Genomic DNA, 14884 nt, shown 5'->3' on the forward strand with positions numbered 1-14884 from the left:
AGACCAGCCACTGAAATTCCTCAACTACCTAAAGCCTGAAAGGACCAAACATTTCATTCAAATGCATAATCCCTTATAACATCAGAATTCATAGTCCCACTTCAAAGAGTGTTTAAACACTTGTAGCTGTCAATCAAACAGTGAAAGGATGCACCTTGATATGAAAATGAATGGTTTCAAAATCAGTTATGCAGCATTAATCCAGGAATGGAAACCCTCAGGCTTATGTCAACAGAATGAATGAAATTGCAAGAAATTTATTTTTTAAACATTCCAGAAATTATTTGCAAAGATTTATAGAGCAGATTTTTAAAACACCTTTTCAGTTTAACAGCTCCCTTTAAGAGGTGCCTATGTCAGTTCCTCTTGACATTTTTGATAGCTCTCTTTGACAGATTATTTTAACAGTTCCTCTTTACACTTTTGACAAGACCTCTTGAAACTTTGACAGTTCCAATTTGCTTAACAATTAATGCACTTTTTAAAACACATCTATGCCCAATTTTAACAATTCCAAAGGACACAAGACCTTCCCCAATGGACACATTACCTCCCCCAATGGTGTCCCGGAACCAGATCCAAAGGGGTACTACACCTCTTTAAGGTGAAGAAAAGAAGCATGAACCACCCACATTTTCTTCCCTGCAAAATGCCAAGTGCCATGTTCAGGGGCGGACTCTGGGCTCGTCTGCCATAATGGCGAGACTTATGAGTCTATGAAGTCTACTGCATTACACAACCATCACTTCAATGCAAGCTCCAATCAAATCTTTTTACTCTTCGAGTTCATGTTGCTGGAAGAATATTGATGTTACCTGTCACATTATTGAATAACCTGCAAACAAATTCTCTAGCCCATACATAATAAAAGTCTAAGATTTATTTTGGAGGACTTTACTGTTCTATGACCAGTTTTCACTCAAGACAATACTTTATTAGATTGAAAAGTAACTGCTGTTAATGCAAATTTACAACACTGTGATGAGTTCATTTGCATGGTTGAAGTATGGCTATGATTGTGAGAGAAATCATTCATTTCTGCCATACACCAGGACAATAAAGAAATGTCATGACTGTTCTACATAAAATGTGGAAAACCAGTGAGTGATACAACATATTTTTTAATATGCAACTTCTAAATAATAACTCGCTTTGAGTTTCTAACCTTTGATGCAATAGTACAATATGTATTGTAAAAGCTAGCATAAATTTATATCCTTTATATTAATGTATTTTGAAGAACCAAAATTGGTTATATGCTAAGTTTACCATAGCCTTATTATAAATAAGAGTGCATGTGCTATGTTGCATAAATAATTCTCTGTGCCACAAAGCACAAAACTGACAATGTGGTTGTGAGACTAGGAGTAAATTTACTCCAAAAGTATTTGAAGACTTATCACAACACAATTTCCCATTTACATAAATAGTTAATTAACTTTATTGCGTTAGTATGCATAGCAGTTGTATGATAAATGTGTTCTTTCTGAACATTTAAATATGTTCATTTCTAGTTAAGAAATACAAAGATACTTGCCACATTGACTGAAAGAAAAATGCACACAGAAGTCAACTGTTCACTTTGTTTTTGGTTTGTAAAACTCAAATACTGTTAAGATTAATTGCATTTTGGTAAAAGAGGATTTGGGCTGACGTTTGTTGATCTTAATCGGACAAAATTATATTACAGTTCAGACTTACAAATCATTAACTTGATTTTATCAGAATTCAAAGTGCTTTCTGCTTTCACTTATCAAAATGAACAAATTCTGAGAGATGTTTAATATGCCATTATTCATATCTGATTTAAATATGCACAATATTTCTTTCATTTTCATTCAATTCATTTGTTCATTGGTAGAAGCTTAAATAGAAATAAACTAAAACACAAAAATGTTGGTATTTGTAAGCTTTTAAAGAATATGATGTCACCATTCTCTTGATTTTATGTGGCACTTTATCACTCTGGTTCTAAATAACAGCTGTTTGTGTTTTATAAGTAATATCGCACTGATTACAATTGTGAAACAGCACTAGGAATTTTTATTGTTGTAACCAGTTTCTATTGGCTATGCTTCAAAGCTCAAGCCAGGAATGCACAGAGCTCGCTCACTTTTTGAGAATTTGGACAGAACTGCATTAACTCTGGTTAAATGCATTTTCCTCAGTCTTTTTTACCTGGATACCTTTAATACAGAAAATTATTTCAACAGGAAATCTTGTTTGCTTCTATTTTAAAGTAGAATTATATGCAGAATGTTTTACATTAGTAATTACTAAAGGCATAAGCTTTTGTTTTTTTGAATGTTGTGGTTCCCAAAGGCAAATGAGGCTAATGTTGGGGAATGACATTTTTTTTCCATTTCAAACACTCCTGGTCAGGTCGGATACAGCCAGCTGCAGAGTAAACCTCCCTCTATTTTGCCAAAAATGAGTCTCAGATACAACCACAGAAGATCAAGCATCTTTATTGGTCTTGTGCACTATTTTTATTTCTGAACCCAGCCTTCTTTGTGGCATAAGTGAAGTTGTGAATTGCAATTCCATGAATGTTAAAATTAAGAATATTGCTGCTGTAGGCCCATACTCAATCGGGACTGGATTTAGACTGTTCAAAGTCATGCCAAGATCTTCATCCTATTGGACTGGGCTGAATTCAAATTTGGGTGACTATAAATAAATGGGCAGTTTATTAATCCATTGCGTCAACTTATTTTCAAAGATTATATTTAACAAACTGATCTTTATGGTATAAAGTTAAAATGTACATTTTTGTTTGAGTCTCAGTTATCTGCAGAGGGAATTTCTAAGATTTAATTTGTAAAGCCATTTGTTTAAAAACTGAAGGGGAGGTTCACTTTTGAAACAGTTTGTTGACGTATGTTTGAGAGTTGTAACGGTTGTTTAAATGAAATTCCTCTCATTTGGCAATTTTTGCTGTTCTTAGTACAAAAATAGAGACACACCTCTATAGTTAACACCAGAAAGCATTTGTTTGTACTTGGGCAGGCACAACAAAGAAAACTTCAGGCACATTCACAATATCAACTATATCTCCACTGATCTTCTGTCCTGCAAAGAGCCATTCGTGCCCTTCTGCCAAGAGTGCCCAGAAACTGGGTGCTCCCTCTGTAAGTTTTGCCCTACCTCCTTTTTTAAACAGTGGTGTCACGTTTGCTAATTTCCAATCCACCAGGACCACCCCAGAGTCTAGTGAATTTTGGTAAATCATCACTAGTGTGTTGCTCGTTCTGGGTGAGTGTGCTTAACACTCGATTTGGCTCTATTTCGTTCATTAGCTTTGGAGTCGCCAGGTATCGTTAAGATACCGCCACAAGTTTCAAGGTCAAGTTCAAAGCAATAAAACCATACACCAATTAGTAAGTTCAAACAAATTAGTTTATTTAAATACAATTATAAACTACTCATGCACACGCTAAGATGACTAAACTATTCCTATCACTAAATAGACCAATACTTATCTGAATAAGGAACTGCCGGATCAGGGGACAATAGCATCTTGCTCTGCACTGGGTCCGCAAACTTCAGGTTGGTACAGGTTAAAAGGGGTCAGGAGTGTCTATCTCTGGTAGCGATCGTTGTGAGACACTTACTTGCTGGCGGCTGCTGTCGGAACCTCTCCTCTCTCTCGGTCAAGGTCTTCTTCGGTAAAGGCTGGTCGAGAGGGCTGGTCAAGAGAGGAGGGCTGGTCAAGAAGAACAAACTGAGTTTGGGACCTGTCTTTTATAGGTCCCAGGGCTTCGCGCCCTTTTGGGCGGACCCTTTATCTGCTGGGGATCGATTGGGTCTCTTCCCAATCGATTTGTTTGAATCCCCCCAATACTGAGGCTGTCCCTCGGCTACTGGGCGGGCCTTCAGGTGCTTTGTCTTCGAACCCCGCTGGTGCCGGGGTGTCTGGCTTCCCAAACAATGTTGCAATCACTTCCCTATTTGTGTCCTTTGTCCCTGGGATCGTTCCATTACTATGTTAACTGTCCCGGAGATTGCCTCATTAGTATGCGGAATGTTCGTTTTGGTGCTGTCTGCTCTCTTAGCAGACAGAATACACAGTGCCTTGTTGCAGCCTGCTTGTGCTGCAAACCTTGTCCATTTTACCCTGCAAGCTTTGCGTTCCTCCATTTTGTATTGAGGGAATGGCCAACTTTGGTGGCTACAAGTGCATCAGAATTTCCCTAGCCATCTCTTTTAGCACTCTGGGATGCATTCCATCAGGGCCAGGAGACTTGTCTACCTTTAGCCCCATTAACCTGCCCATGACTACCTCCTCAGTGATAACAATCCTCTCAAGGTCCTCACCTGTCATAGCCTCATTTCTATCAGTCACTGCAATGTTATTTGTGTCTTCCACTGTGAAGACCGACCCAAAAAACCTGTTCAGTTCCTCAGCCATTTCCTCATCTCCCATTATTAAAACTCCCTTCTCATCCTCTAAAGGACCGATATTTACCTTAGCCACTCTTTTTTGTTTTATATATTTGTAGAAACTTTTACTGTCTGTTTTTATATTCTGAGCAAGTTTACTCTCATACTCTATCTTACTCTTCTTTATAGCTTTTTTTGTCGCTTTCTGTTGCCCCCTAAAGATTTCTGAGTCCTCTAGTCTCCCACCAATCTTTGCCACTTTGTATGCTTTTTCCTTCAATTTGATACTCTCCCTTATTTCCTTCGATATCCACGGTCGATTTTCCCTCTTTCTACCGTCCTTCCTTTTTGTTGGTATAAACCTTTGCTGAGCACTGTGAAAAATTGCTTGGAAGGTTCTCCACTGTTCCTCAACTGTTCCACCAGAAAGTCTTTGCTCCCAGTCTACCTTAGCGAGTTCTTCTCTCATCCCATTGTAATCTCATTTGTTTAAACACAAAATACTAGTATTTGATTTTACCTTCTCACCCTCCATCTGTATTTTAAATTCCACCATATTGTGATCGCTCCTTCCGAGAGGATCCCTAACTATGAGATCATGAATCAATCCTGTCTCATTACAGAGGACAAGATCTAGGACCACTTATTCCCTCGTAGGTTCCATTACATACTGTTCTAGGAAACTATCGCGGATACATTCTATAAACTCCTCCTCAAGGTTGCCTTGACTGACCTGGTTAAACCAATCAACATGTAGATTAAAATCCCCCATGATAACTGCTGTACCATTTCTACATGCATCAGTTGTTTCTTTGTTTATTGCCTGCCCCACCATAACGTTACTATTTGGTGGCCGATAGACTACTCCCATCAGTGACTTTTTCGTGTTACTATTCCTGATTTCCACCCAAATGGATTCAACCTTATCCTCCATAGCACCGATGTCATCCCTTACTATTGTCATCCTTAAATAACAGAGCAACACCACCTCCCTTACCATCCACTCTGTCCTTCCGAATAGTTTGATACCCTCGGATATTTAACTCCCAGTCGTGACCATCCTTTAACCATGTTTCAGTAATGGTCACTAAATCATAGTCATTCACGATGATTTGTGCCATCAACTCATTTACTTTATTCCGAATACTACGAGCATTCAGGTAAAGTACACTTATGTTGTTTTTTTTTACCTCTGTTTTGAATCTTAACATCTCCAGTTTTAATACTTTTAGTATTACTGGGCCTATTCACTGAGCTCCCCTCAGTCACTGTACCTTGTACTGTCGCCCTTTTTGATTTTTGACTATGGCTTCTCTGCCTTGCACTTTCCCCCTTACTTCCTTTTGCTTCTGTCCCTGTTTTAACATAGAACATAGAACATAGAACGATACAGCGCAGTACAGGCCCTTCGGCCCTCAATGTTGCACCGACATGGAAAAAAACTAAAGGCCATCTAACCTACACTATGCCCTTATCATCCATATGCTTATCCAATAAACTTTTAAATGCCCTCAATGTTGGCGAGTTCACTACTGTTGCAGGTAGGGCATTCCACGGCCTCACCACTCTTTGCGTAAAAAAACCCACCTCTGACCTCTGTCCTATATCTATTACCCTTCAATTTAAGGCTATGTCCCCTCGTGATAGCCACCTCCATCCGCGGGAGAAGGCTCTCGCTGTCCACCCTATCTAACCCTCTGATCATTTTGTATGCCTCTATTAGGTCACCTCTTAACCTTCTTCTCTCTAACGAAAACAACCTCAAGTCCATCAGCCTTTCCTCATAAGATTTTCCCTCCATACCAGGCAACATCCTGGTAAATCTCCTCTGCACCCGTTCCAAAGCTTCTACGTCCTTCCTATAATGGGGCGACCAGAACTGTACGCAATACTCCAAATGCGGCCGTACTAGAGTTTTGTACAACTGCAACATGACCTCATGGCTCCGGAACTCAATCCCTCTACCAATAAAGGCCATCACACCATAGGCCTTCTTCACAACCCTATCAACCTGGGTGGCAACTTTCAGGGATCTATGTACATGGACACCGAGATCCCTCTGCTCATCCACACTACCAAGAATTTTACCATTAGCCAAATATTCCGCATTCCTGTTATTCTTTCCAAAGTGAATCACCTCACACTTCTCCACATTAAACTCCATTTGCCACCTCTCAGCCCAGCTCTGCAGCTTATCTATGTCCCTCTGTAACCTGCAACATCCTTCCGCACTGTCTACAACTCCACCGACTTTAGTGTCGTCTGCAAATTTACTTACCCATCCTTCTGCTCCCTCCTCTAGGTCATTTATAAAAATGACAAACAGCAACGGCCCCAGAACAGATCCTTGTGGTACGCCACTCGTAACTGAACTCCATTCTGAACATTTCCCATCAACCACCACTCTCTGTCTTCTTTCAACTAGCCAATTTCTGATCCACATCTCTAAATCACCCTCAATCCCCAGCCTCCGTATTTTCTGCAATAGCCGACCGTGGGGAACCTTATCAAACGCTTTACTGAAATCCATATACACCACATCAACTGCTTTACCCTCGTCCACCTGTTCAGTCACCTTCTCAAAGAACTCGATAAGATTTGTGAGGCATGACCTACCCTTCACAAAACCATGCTGACTATCCCTAATCATATTATTCCTATCTAGATGATTATAAATCGTATCTTTTATAATCCTCTCCAAGACTTTACCCACCACAGATGTTAGGCTCACCGGCCTATAGTTACCGGGGTTATCTCTACTCCCCTTCTTGAACAAAGGGACCACATTTGCTATCCTCCAGTCCTCTGGCACTATTCCTGTAGCCAATGATGACCTAAAAATCAAAGCCAAAGGCTCAGCAATCTCTTCCCTGGCTTCCCAGAGAATCCTAGGATAAATCCCATCAGGCCTACCTATCATTACTACCTTCCAACTTCCTGCATCGGTTCCCATCCCCCTGCCGCATTAGTTTAAACCCTCCCCAACAGCTCTAGCAAACACCCCCACTAGGACCAGGCCTGCCCAGGGGCAGACCATCCGGTTTGTACTGGTCCCACCTCCCCCAGAACCGGTCCCAATGCCCCAGGAATTTGAATCCCTCCCTCTTTCACCATCTCTCGAGCCACGTATCCATCCTATCTATCCTGACATTCCTACTCTGACTAGCTTGTGGCACTGGTTAAACTGTATACTTGTTAGAGAGGGTGATGGCCACAGGGGATTCCTGTACTGACTGCCTGTCCCATCCAGCGGTCACCAATCTATCTTCCTGCACCATGGGTGTAATCACGTCTCTAGAACTCCTGTCTATTGGGCTTTCCGCCACCTGCATGCTCCTAAGTGCATCCAACTGCTGCTCCAACCAATCCATGTGGTCTGTGAGGAGCTGCAGTTGGGTACACTTCCTGCAGATGCAGTTGTCCGGAATGCTGGAAGCTTCATGTTCCTCCCACGTCTCAAATGTGAAGCATTTTAACTCTCTAACTGCCATTTCTGGAACTAATTAATAAATTTATTTAAAAATAAGTACTTTCTAAATTAAAATAAGTTACAGTTAACTATATACTTCTTCAGGACGTCCAGTGGTGGCCATGGAGTCAGTGGTCGCACATTTGGCAGCTCCCGCTCAAGACGGGTTTTTTGATCCTTTTCCCCGGTTGATGGGCGGATGTTTGGAAGGAAAAGGGAGCAGGGGCGGTGAATGCATTTGTGGATCCGAAGTGGGTTTAGAACAAATGAGTCGCAAGAGCAAGAAACTTTGGGTTGGCCCTCCCAGTCCAATGGAACAGCTGGTTGATTTTCTGAACGAAAAGTTCAGTCAGCGGAGAAGGGAGGCTCTGGAGGACCTGGCGAAGGTGGTAGACCCGCTGAGGGCGGGGATCGACCGCATGGAGCTGAGGCGGGAGACCCAGAACCAGGCGATTGAGAAGGAGAAGGAGACGGTGAGGGAGCACGAGGAGCAGCTTACAGATCGGGATGATGCGAGAGACTCAGAAGCAGCTTAAGGAGAAGGTGGAGGGTTTGGAGAACCCTCCCAAAGGCAAAATTTTAGAATTGTGGGGATGACAGAGGGCCTTGAGGGAGCAGACACAGGCTCTAATGCAGCCAAAATGCTGGAGAAGCTGTTGGGGGAGGGGCATCTTCGACCGGCCCCTGGAGATTGGTCGGGCGCACAGGGCGCTGATGAGAAAGCCGCAGGCGAAGGAGCCACTGAAGGCGATGGTGGTGAGTTTACATAGTTTCCTTTTTTTTCACTTTTATTTTTAAATTTAGAGTACCCAATTATTTTATTCCAATTAAGGGGCAATTTAGCGTGGCCAATCCGCCTAACCTGCACATCTTTGGGTTGAAGCCCACACAGACACGGGGAGAATGTGCAAACTCCACACGGACAATGACCCAAGGCCAGGATTCAAACCCAGGTCCTCACCGCCGTAACCAGCAACGCTATCCACTGTGCCACCGTGTTGCCCATGGCTACATGCCTGGATAAGAAGATCTTAAGGTGGTCCAAGAGATGTATCTTGGAGAGTAATGAGCTCTGGGTATACCAGGACCTGGGTGCGGAACTAACCAAGAGGCGAGCGGGATTCAATCGTGTCAATTTGGTGGTGTGTCAGCACAGTGGTTAGCACAGTTGCTTCACAGCTCCACTGGTTCCAAGTTCGATTCCTGGCTTGGGTCACTGTCTGTGTGGAGTCTACACATTCTCCCTGTGACTGCGTGGGTTTCCTCTGGGTGCTCCGGTTTCCTCCCACAGTCCAAAGATGCGCAGGTTAGATGGATTGGCCAAGATAAATTGCCTTTAGTGCCCACAAAAGGTTAGAATGGGTTGCAGGGATAGGGTGGAGGTGTGGGCTTGGGTGGGGTGCTCTTTCCAAGGACTGGTGCAGACTCAATTGGCCGAATGGCCTCCTTCTTCACTGTAATTCTATGATTCTGTGTACACTGCCCTCTTTACGAAAGGATTGAAGTTCGTGATGCTGTACTCAGCCCACCTCTGGGTGACCCACAATGGTTGTGAGTATTATTTTGGAACACCGGAGGAGGCAATGGAGTTTCTGAGGGATAATAGACTGGCAGGAGAGACAGGACATTGAACTTTGGAGGTGGTGTAAGGAGATGCTGGTTCTCTCTGTTCCATTGGGCAGAGGGCAGAGCGGAGCCCCTGATTGGCTGTTGCGGGGAAAATCTGCATCAGTGCATTGCGGTCACTGTATCCAGAAGGTGTACCTGAGCAAGACACTCTCTGTGTTCAAGTGAAGGCAAGCATCCAGCAGAGGGCAGCAGAGCGGAGCCACTGATGGGCTGTTGCGGGGAGAATTTGGATCAGTGCATTACGGGCACTGTATCCAGAAGGTGGTTTGTGAAGGAGCTGTTGTCAAGTGACAGTATTATTTGATATTATAGTTGGACTAAGTTAAACTGAAGATTAAAAATGGCAGGCGATCTCAGACCTGTGTTATTCTCCTCTTGCTGAATGTGGGAGCTCAGGGACGTGGCTGATGTCCCTGGCTCCTTCACGTGCGGGAAGTGTGTCCAGCTGCAGCTCCTGTTAGACCGCATGACGGCTCTGGAGCTGCGGATGGTCTCACTTTAGAGCATCCGCGATGCTGCGGAGGTCATGGATAGCACGTTTCGCGAATTGGTCACACCAGATTAGGACTGCTGAGGGAGACACGGAATGGGTGACCAAAGGGCAGAGAAAGAGCAGGAAGGCAGTGCAGGTGTCCCCTGCGGTCATCTCCCTCCAAAACAGGTATACCGTTTTGGATACTGTTGGGGGAGATGGTTCACCAGGGGAAGGCAGCAATAGCCAGGTTCATTGCACTGTGGCTGGCTCTGCTGTACAGAAGGGCGGGAAAAAGAGTGGAAGGGCTATAGTCATAGGGGATTCAATTGTAAGGGGAGTAGATAGGCGGTTCTGTGGTCGAAAACTAGACTCCCGAATGGTATGTTGCCTTCCAGGTGTACGGATCAGGGATGCAGAACATTCTGAAGGGGGAGGGTGAACAGCCAGTTGCCGTGGTGCATATAGACACCAACGATATAGGTGGGATGAGGTCCTACAAGCAGAATTTAGGGAGTGAGGAGCCAAGTTAAAAAGTCGGACCTCAGAGGTAGTAATCTCAGGATTACCAACAGTGCCACGTGGTAGTCAGAGTAGAAATGAAAGAATAGGCAGGATGAATGCATGTCTTGAGAGATGGTGCAGGAGGGAAGGGTTCAGATTTTTGGGACATTGGGACCGGTTCTGGGGGAGGTGGGACAACTACAAATTGGACGGTCTACACCTGGGCCGGACTGGAACCAATGTCCTTGGGAGTGCTTTTGCTAACGCTGTTGGGGAGGGTTTAAACTAATGTGGCAGGGGATGGGAACCAAATGAGGAGGTTAGTGGACAGTAAGGAGGTAGTAACAGTAGCATGGTGGTTAGCATAAATGCTTCACAGCTCCAGGGTCCCAGGTTCAGTTCCCGGCTGGGTCACTGTCTGTGCGGAGTCTGCACATCCTCCCCGTGTGTGCGTGGGTTTCCTCCGGGTGCTCCGGTTTCCTCCCACAGTCCAAAGATGTGCAGATTAGGTAGATTGGCCATGCTAAATTGCCCGTAGTGTCCTAAAAAGTAAGGTTAAGGGGGGGTGGGGTTGTTGGGTTACGGGTATAGGGTGGATACGTGGGTTTGAGTAGGGTGATCATTGCTCGGCACAACATCGAGGGCCGAAGGGCCTGTTCTGTGCTGTATTGTTCTATGTTCTATGTAACTAAAGCCTGTAAGGCACTAGATCATGAAGTCAGCGTGACTAAGGGGAAGAGTAGGCAGGGAGCGGATGATGAATGCAAAGGGACTGGTGGTCTGAGGTGCATTTGTTTTAATGCAAGAAGTGTAGTAGGTAAGGCAGATGAACTTAGGGCTTGGATTAGTACCTAGAACATAGAACATGGGGCTGTACTGCAGACCTCCCAACAACGAGCGTGAGCTAGAGGTACAAATATGTAAACAGATTATGGAAAGATGGAGGAGCAACAGGGTGGTGGTGAGAGGAAATTTTAATTTTCCCAACATTGACTGGGATACACTTAGTGTCAGAGGTCTAGATGGAGCAGAATGTGTAAGGAGCATCCAGGAGGGTTTTCTAGACCAGTATGTAAATAGTCCAACTCGGGAAGGGGCCATACTTGACCTGGTGTTGGGGAATGAGCCCGACCATGTGGTTGAAGTTTCAGTCAGGGGTTATTTTGGGAATAGTGATCACAATTCCGTAAGTTTTAGAATACTCGTGGACAAAGACGAGAGTGGTCCAAAAGGAAGAGTGCTAAATTGGGGGAAGGCCAACTCTACCAAAAGTCGTCAGGAGCTGGGGAATGTGGATTGGGAGCAGCGGTTTGAAGGTAAATCCACATTTGATATGTGGGAGGCTTTTAAAGAGAGGTTGAATAGAGTGCAGGACAGACATGTCCCTGTGAAAATGAGGGATAGAAATGGCAAGATTAGGGAACCATGGATGACAGGTGAAATTGTGAGACTAGCTAAGAGGAAAAAGGAAACATACATAAGGTCTAGGCAACTGAAGACAGATGAAGCTTTGGAAGAATATTGGTAATGTAGGACCAATCTGAAACGAGGAATCAAGAGGGCTAAAAGGGGTCATGAAATATCTTTAGCAAACAGGGTTAGGGAAAATTCCAAAGCCTTTTATTCATATATATGGAGCAAGAGGGTAACTAGAGAAAAGGTTGGCCCACTCAAGAACAGAGGAAAGTTATGCGTGGAGTCAGAGAAAATGGGTGAGATTCTTAATGAGTACTTTGTATTCACCGAGGAGAGGGACATGACGGATGTTGAGGTTAGGGATAGATGTTTGATTACTCTAGGTCAAGTTGGCATAAGGAGGGAGGATGTGTTGGGTAATTATAAAAGGCGTTAAGGTGGACAAGTCCCCAGGTCTGGATGGGATCTATCCCAGGTTACTGAGGGAAGTGAGAGAGGAAATAGCTGGGGCCTTAACAGATATCTTTGCAGCATCCTTGAACACGGGTGAGGTACCGGAGGACTGGAGAATTGCTAATGTTGTCCCCTTGTTTAAGAAGGGTAGCAGGGATAATCCAGGTAATTATAGACGGTGAGCCTGACGTCAGTGCAGTAGTCCCCCTTTATAACGTGGGTGTTGGGGTCCAAGACAGCCACCCGCGTTGCAACCGAGCCGCGGATATCCACGATGGGGGTTTTAAATTTATTTAAAAATCTATGCTAGCGCTTCCCATTGAGAGTCTACGGGGGGCGGGGGGAGAGGTCAGACCCCCGTAGACTCACAATGGGAAGCGCTAGCATAGATTTTTAAATAAATTTAAAACCCCCATCGTGGATCTAATTAAAACAGTGTCAATTTCAGCGGCCGGCTCACTTTGATCCGGAGAGGGAAGCTGCTCTCTCACTGAAACAATCAGCCGGCCGCTGAAATTGACACTGCCCGCTGCTCACTCCCTCCAATCCAACTTTTAAGTTTTAATGTTTCTGATTGGAGGGAGAGAGCAGCGGGCAGTGTCAATTTCAGCGGCCGGCTGATTGTTTCAGTGAGAGAGCAGCTTCCCTCTCCGGATCAAAGTGAGCCGGCCGCTGAAATTGACACTGCCGGCTGATTGGAGGGAGAGAGCAGAGAACACAGGAGGAGGTCATACGGGCCTCTGCAAAACCAGCATGGTCTCACATCGCCCCTCCCCCCTGTAGCTGGGGTTCAGGCTGTGGCTGCTGGGGTACAGGCTGTGGCTCCTGGGGTACAGGCCGTGGCTGCTGGGCTTCAGGCTGTGGCTGCTGGGGTACTGTGGCTGCTGGGGTTCAGGCTGTGGCTGCTGGGGTACTGTGGCTGCTGGGGTTCAGGCTGTGGCTGCTGGGGTACTGATTGGAGGGAGAGAGCAGCCGGCAGTGTCAATTTCAGCGGCCGGCTGATTGCTTCAGTGAGAGAGCAGCTTCCCTCTCCGGATCAAAGTGAGCTGGCCGCTGAAATTGACACTGCCCGCTGCTCTCTCCCTCCAATCCAACTTTTAAGTTTTAATGTTTCTGATTGGAGGGAGGGAGCAGCGGGCAGTGTCAATTTCAGCGGCCGGCTGATTGTTTCAGTGAGAGAGCAGCTTCCCTCTCCGGATCAAAGTGAGCCGGCCGCTGAAATTGACACAACTGACAGTTGGGGTCCATAAGCCCCCCCGCGGTATATCGCGAACCGCGGTGTTGCGGAGCGCGGTATAACGGGGGACTACTGTGGTAGGGAACCTGCTGGAGAAGATACTGAGGGATAGGATCTATTCCCATTTGGAAGAAAATGGGCTTATCAGTGATAGGCAACATGGTTTTGTGCAGGGAAAGTCATGTCTTATCAACTTAATAGCATTTTTTGAGGAAGTGACAAAGTTGATTGATAAGGGAAGGGTTGTAGATGTCATATACATGGACTTAGGTAAGGCATTTGATAAGGTTCCCCATGGTAGGCTGATGGAGGAAGTCCAGGGTGTACTGGCTAGATGGATAAAGAACTGGCTGGGCAACAGGAGACAGAGAGTAGACGTGGAAGGGAGTTTCTCAGAATGGAGAACTGTGACCAGTGGTGTTCCACAGGGATCCGTACTGGGACCACTGTTGTTTGTGATATACAGAAATGATCTAGAGGAAGGTATAGGTGGTCTGATTAGCAAGTTTGCAAATGACACTAAGATTGGTGGAGTAGCAGATAGTGAAGTGGACTGTCAGAGCATACAGCAGAATATCGATAGATTGGAGAGTTGGGCGGAGAAATGGCAGTTTAATCTGGGCAAATGCGAGGTGATGCATTTTGGAAGATCCAATTCAAGAGCGAACTATACGGTAAATGAAAAAGCCCTGGGGAAAATTGATGCACATAGAGATCTGGGTGTTCAGATCCATGGTGCCCTGAAGGTGGCTGCGCAGGTCGATAGAGTGGCCAAGAAGGCATACGGCATGCTTTCCTTCATCGGAAGGGGTATTGAGTACAAGAGTTGGCAGGTCATGTTACAGTTGTATAAGGCTTTGGTTCGGCCACATTTGGAATACTGCGTGCAGTTCTGGTCGTCACATTACCAAAAAGATGTGGATGCTTTGGAGAAGGTGCAGAGGAGGTTCACCAGGATGTTGCCTGGTATGGAGGGCGTGAGCTATGAAAAGAGGTTGAGTAGATTAGGATTATTATTAGGATTATTTTGACGGAGGTTGAGGGGGACCTCATTGAGGTCTACAAAATCGTGAGAGGTATAGACAGGGTGGATAGCAATAAGCCTTTTCCCAGAGGGGGGGACTCAATTACTAGGAGTCACGAGTTCAAGGTGAGAGGGGAATAGTTTAAGGGAGATACGCGTGGAAAGTTCTTTACGCAGAGGGTGGTGGATGCCTGGAACGCATTGCCGGCGGAGTGGTAGAGGCGGCACGATAGCATAATTTAAGATGTATCTAGACAGATACATGAATGGGCAGGGAGCAGAGGGATACAGATCCTT

This window comes from Scyliorhinus canicula, chromosome 19 (genome assembly GCF_902713615.1).
Source record: "Scyliorhinus canicula chromosome 19, sScyCan1.1, whole genome shotgun sequence".
Taxonomy (NCBI): domain Eukaryota; kingdom Metazoa; phylum Chordata; class Chondrichthyes; order Carcharhiniformes; family Scyliorhinidae; genus Scyliorhinus; species Scyliorhinus canicula.